The 6,000-nt window shown below is 44.9% G+C and overlaps 1 protein-coding gene across 8 annotated transcripts in view; it reads left to right on the top strand.

Annotated features, from left to right (window-relative positions):
- Positions 1-1,192: 1,192 nt before the first annotated feature.
- Positions 1,193-6,000, top strand: part of GPSM2 (G protein signaling modulator 2) — a 56,107-nt gene continuing 51,299 nt past the window's right edge. For 2 of the 8 annotated variants that reach the window (XM_063816233.1, XM_063816239.1), the window contains exons 1-2: positions 1,285-1,516; positions 1,813-1,856. The gene's annotated coding sequence lies outside the window, so the exon portion shown is untranslated. Of the gene's footprint in view, positions 1,517-1,812; positions 2,057-6,000 lie in introns of those variants that run through there. The other 6 variants (XM_009426928.5, XM_016923732.4, XM_054668338.2 and 3 more) reach the window with 6 other exon arrangements.

Here is a 6,000-nt window from a genome sequence, read left to right as displayed (position 1 = left end):
TGGAGTGCAGTGGCGCGATCTCGGCTCACTGCAACCTCCGCCTCCTGGGTTCAAGCAATTCTCCTGCCTCAGCCTCCCGAATAGCTGGGATTGCAGGCGCCCACCACCAGGCACGGCTAATTTTTGTATTTTTAGTAGAGACGGGGTTTCACCATTTTGACCAGGCTGGTCTCCAACTCAGGTGATCCCCCCGCCTCGGCCTCCCAAAGTTGCTGGTATTACAGATGTGAATCACCGCGCCCGGCCGGTATTTTGTGAAGAACAAACTATAAGGTGACTACTATTTTGGGGTCACCTTGACATGGAGGAGAGGTGAATGGAAATAAAACTTATCCTTCCCAGTGTCTTTAGAATGTAGGCGCTGAGACTGAGTGAAACTGAGTAAAACTGCCACCCAATTTTCCTGGGAACCAGCGATTCTGTAGTCAACAGAAGTTTGCTTTTCCAACAGCTGGAAACGCCAGGGTTGGGCACAGCCTCAAGAACTGAGGCTGCCTTGTTCAAGTTTTCACACGGTCCCTCTGTTCCTTCCACAGAGGCCTCTTTTTCTTCTATATCCCGCATCTGCCGCTTGGGACACTCATTCTGTAGCGCAGCACCAAGTCTTCCAAAAAGGCGGCGCTGGTTTTGCGCTCCTTTTTTAAAGGGATCTAGGCCAGCCTCTATCTGAACTCTGTACGATGTTTTTTGTTTGTTTGTTTTGTTTTTGAGATGGAATTTCGCTCTTGTTGCCCAGGCTGGAGTGCAATGGTGCGATCTCCACTCACGGCAACCTCCGCCTCCCGGATTCAAGCGATTCTCCTGCCTCAGCCTCCTGAGTAGCTGGGATTAAAGGCATGCGCCACCACTCCCGGCTAATTTTGTATTTTTAGTAGAGACGGGGTTTCTCCATGTTGGTCAGGCTGGTCTCGAACTCCCGACCTCAGGTGATCCGCCCGCCTCGGCCTCCCAAAGTGCTGGGATTATAGCCGTCAGCCACTGCGCCCGGCCAACTCTAGACAATATTTATTGCTCTACTTTTTAGTGTCTGAAGAAGAAAGAAGAGGACAGGAAAGAAACTTCAGTCTGAGGGTTGAGGACACGTCCCGGAGCACAGGAGGACCAAGCTCCCAAGCCCCCTGTCACCTTGACACGCAGACGGTTCGCCAGGACTGCGAAGAGGGGGGCAACCAGCGCCCCGCCCCGCCCCGCTGCGCCGCCCGCCATTGGCCGGTCCGAAAGACGCGGGGCGTTGTCGGTTTGAATGAGAGCGCCTGGAGCCGGGGCGCAGGCGCAGAGGAGGGCGGCGTTGAGACCGGCGGAGCGGCGGGACCCCTAGGTGGCGGAGGGACGCTCCGGGAAAGCGAGGGGCTCTACGAGCTCTGGTCCACGTGACCTGCCGGGGGCGGGAGCAGGGGGCGCGCCGGCCTCCTGCGGTGCCCCTGCCTTGGGGAGGGGCCGTGACCACCCGCCTGTCGCCCGAGGCGGCCGCCGCTGCACCTTCACCGCGTACCCGGGACCCGCCCGCCCGCGGGAGGTGAGCGCTTCCGCGACGCGGGGTCTGAGGCGTTTGAGGGGCTCTCGGAGGGAGGTGACAGGGAGGGGTGCATGCGTGTGGGGCTTCTGTGTCCAGAGGTCTGGGGGTGACGTCCTTTGTTTTGGGCAGGAGGCGGGCTGGGGGCTTGCGGGACCTGTGGGCGCTGCGGGGACGCGGCGTCGATGCTCAAGAAACCAGAAACTCGGCTTGAGGAGTTGCTGCTTTTTTGTCGGAAAGTCTTAAAATGAGAGTAAAGCGTTAAGAGCCTCACTCCTGAGTCTTTTTTTTTTTTTAAGATAAAAACTATACTAGAGTCCAGCGACTTCTTACCACTCTGAATGTAAGTAACAAATTGTGAATTAAAGCCCGAATCCCCGTGGAATTCATTCCGAGGCTGATTGCAATCACTTGGAGTCGGGCGCGTCCTACCTAAACCAGGCAGTTTATGGCAAATACCTGCCTTGACCGTGCATAAATTAGTGAACTTTTGGGCACCAACTGGTCGATTTACCATAGAAATTGGTAGTTGCTGCAAAAAGAGTAAGTAAACATAAAACGTTAAGAAAACTCTTTCCTGAAATCTATAGAATACCTTCGAATAAAAAAAAATCTGTAATTTCCTTGTTTTAATAGTAACCAATTAGAGCATTTGAACTAGTAGCATTTGAACTCTGTTAAAGAAAACGAGTAAGGATGGAAATTTTATTGGCCTTAATGCATAATTTAACCACACCGTAGAATTAAACGAAGTAGGTTCTTGGCTTTCCTTTCTATCGGGTTTGCATTGGAGCGTTCGTGGGGTGTGTTGGAAGTCAGCAGGACCAACCGAGCTGAGTTTTCAAGCTGCCACTTTAGAAGGGTGTACCGAAGATTTCTGGCCTGATAATAGCCGGTGTGATTGCTTCTGATAAATACCACTTTTGATTGGGTTCTCACTATTCAGGAGCAGCTTTAGTTGATTGTTTAGAAGTGAATAAACAACATTAAAAAGGGTAGATCACTGTTGGTTGACATGGTGTGTGTAAGGAGAGGGGGGCCTCAGGGATTAGGGGTGGTCTCACACCTACTTCTCTTTACAACTACCACGGAGTCGTTTTCGCAAGCTATTTCCCAGGCTATTACTTATAATTTAAGTATTGGAGCGGTTTCAAAGTAAAAAGTTGTGTGATGTTGTTGTAGAGGCATGTCTCCAAAATCCTCTCTGGCCAGATAAGCAGTTTAGTTGTATTTTCTTACATTCTTAAATCAGATATTCGGTGTTACAAACATATTTTAATATAGATCTGAGACTTGCTTACTAGACTAATTAAAACAGTGTTAAGATATAGTAGTTTTAAAAATGACCTTTTCATAAACATAAAATATTTCTAAGATCTATCTTTAGAAATTTGTAATTCGTTCTCTGGAATTTTAAAATGGAAAATCTGACATAGATTTAGGTTATTCTAAATTTATTTGAATATATATTAAATATGTCTATTTTATAATAACAGTTACTGTTATTACTACAGCACTATGTTGAGTACTTTTGTTACGTATCAGAGCCAGGTGCTGGGTCAGGTGCTTTATAAATCATGTCTGTAATTATCACAGCACATTTTAGGTAAGTGTCATTATGCCCACACCAACTGAGAGTTTAGCGTAAGATCATATAACTAATAAGTCACTGTGCCGAGATTCAAATCATGGCCTGATCCCAAAGCACATGCTGTATTGCTTCTGTGTGTCTGTTTAAATCTCTGCTGTGTCTCTGGATTCCATTTGTAGGGACAAGTTCTACTTTAAAGATGCCTTTAGGTGCTGTGTTTTGTTGTAGCTTTGCAGAAATATTTCAGTCTTTCTGTTGGAACTATCTTGCTTCATTATTTTATAAATCATCTTATAAATCACATTATATTTTCAATATCTTCTTAATCATCTTTATACAAAACATAAGTGAAGAGTAAGACTTTTCTGAGTTTCTTACATAAATATGAATAGAATCTTTACTGTGGAGAAGAAATGTATTACAGTCCGGTTTTCTCACTATTATAGGATTCTTTGGCCTCGTCATAATTCCTGTCTTCTTCCCAGACAAGAAATAAAAGTTTGTTGGGCCTCTCTTATGTGCAAAGCAATGTCGTTGGTGTTGTGAGATGACAAGAAAATGCTTCCTATTCAGTAGTTGTTTCTGGAGTTTTTGTAGTATTTTTCTTTCCTCCCCATTCCTGCCTTATATGTTGCTGCTGGTTTATCTTCCTAGCAGAGATCCAACTTGGCTATTCCTTTGTGGGGAAAAAATACCAGCAAGGTTCCCCATTGTGTAAATAAAAGGCTGAGGCCGGGTACGGTGGCTCACACCTGTAATCCCAGCACTTTGGGAGGCCGAGGTGGGCGGATCACGAGGTCAGGAGTTCAACACCAGCCTGACCAACGTGGTGAAACCCCGTCTGTACTAAAAATACAATAGTTAGCCCAGTGTGGTGGCACACGCCTGTAATCCAAGCTACTCAGGAGGCTGAGGCAGGAGAATCGCTTGAACCCAGGAGGCGGAGGTTGCAGTGAGCCGAGATCGCGCCACTGCACTCCAGCCCGGGTGACAGATCAAGACTCCATCTCAAAAAAAAAGGGGGAGCTGAATATGAATATATGCTTCTGCCACATGTTCAGAGTCCCTCACAATTTGTTACTGTTCTACCTTCTCAGCCTTCTCTTTCACTACTCTGAATACTGTGTGCTTATCCTGGAACACATTCTGTGCATTTCTACCCTCCCTTTTTCTTGAGCCATTCTTTTCCCTTGACTGGAATGCCTTTCCTTCATTTGGCTAATAAGATCTACCCATCCTTCAAGGTGCTGTACAAAATTCCTTGCTTCCAAAAAGTTTTCCCTGGTCCTTTTCAGTTAGAATTATTATTCCCATATTATCACAAAACATTATTGAATAGTAACATTTATTTTCCCACAGAATGGTGATAACTTTTGGGAAGAGAAGACAAAATCATGTTTAATATATTTTCCTATGGAGAATTCTAAACTCAAACTCTCTAGGGACCCTTTCTAAGCATTTATAATATTTCTGCATTTGGGATTTATTTCTGCTTTAAAATGTGTTTGGGTCAGGTGCAGTGGCTCACACCTGTAATCCCAGCACTTTGAGGGGCCCAGGTGGGCGGATCACTTGAGACCAGGAGTCGAGACCAGCCTGCCCAACATGGCGAAACCCTGTCTCTACTAAAAATACAAAAATTAGCCAGGCGTGGTGCTGGGCACCTGTGGGAGGCTGAGAGAGGAGAATCACTTGAACCCAGGACGTGGAGGTTACAGTGAGCCAAGATGGCGCCACTGCACTCCAGCCTGGGCGACAGAGTGAGACTCCGTCTCAAAAAAAAAAAACAATGCTTAGTGGAAAGGACCATTTCTTTTCTATTTCACTATTGAGCTTTAAAATTATGTATATGTATTAATTGATTGAAGCTGATGACTGACCATCGTTGGTAATAATAAATGGCTATGCTTACCAAAAAGGTTTATATATAGTTCAGATGATCTAACCTGGTGGCAAGAAAAGTAAATTATATTTATTGTCTGATGAATGTTACCAGTTTGTGTAGATCCATGGATGGAAGAAACAGACCAAAAACAAACAAAGAAACAGACCAAAAGTTATTGGCATTTAAGTGGCAGTCAGGATCAGATAGTTTAGATAAATTCGAAGAAGCACAAAATGTAACCTGGTTTGCAAACTTTTTACTGCCAGTGGAGTAAAGCAGGGCTAGGATTTTGATAAAGAGCTAGCCTTTCTTGTCTGCTCTGATTGCATACCTTGGACAGTGCCTGGAAGTCCACCTAGCTGTCTAAAGGGAGTCTGTCTATTTTGACTTCCTAATCAGATAATTAAATGTGAGGCAGTTAGAGTTATGTACTAGTTGATCTTTCTATATGTCTCTGTCAATTCCCGGGATATGGAAAAAATGATTGCCTTTTCTTTATGGTTAGATGCCGTGATCTAGCAATTTTGTTAATTTTGAGGTTTTTGGAGCATTGCTTGGAAGATGCTATTAAGAGACAGATTTGTTCCTTGCAGATTGTTAGTTGTAAATAGTAATGGAGGTTGGAGGTTGAACTTGATGACTTCTCAATATCCTTTCAAACCTACAAATTATTTTCCAGTTCTTCGTCCTGTGATTAAATTTTCTTATCCTAATGATCAAATTTGTAATTTAATATTTGTTGCAAATTTTGCTAGTCTTACACTATATACACACACATTGTATCTAGGAAGTAGGTTTGTTAACTCCATGTAATGAGGAACGTGAGTGAACACATTATTGCTAAATTGGCTAGAGAGTTCTTTTTTTTTTTTTTTTTTTTTTGAGACGGAGTCTCGCTCTGTCGCCCAGGCTGGAGTGCAGTGGCGCGATTTCGGCTCACTGCAAGCTCCGCCTCCCGGGTTCACGCCATTCTCCTGCCTCAGCCTCCCGAGTAGCTGGGACTACAGGCGC

This window comes from Pan troglodytes, chromosome 1 (assembly GCF_028858775.2).
Source record: "Pan troglodytes isolate AG18354 chromosome 1, NHGRI_mPanTro3-v2.0_pri, whole genome shotgun sequence".
Classification (NCBI taxonomy): Eukaryota; Metazoa; Chordata; class Mammalia; order Primates; family Hominidae; genus Pan; species Pan troglodytes.
Note: the sequence above shows the minus strand (reverse complement) of the source record. Positions and strands in the feature narration are given on the sequence as shown.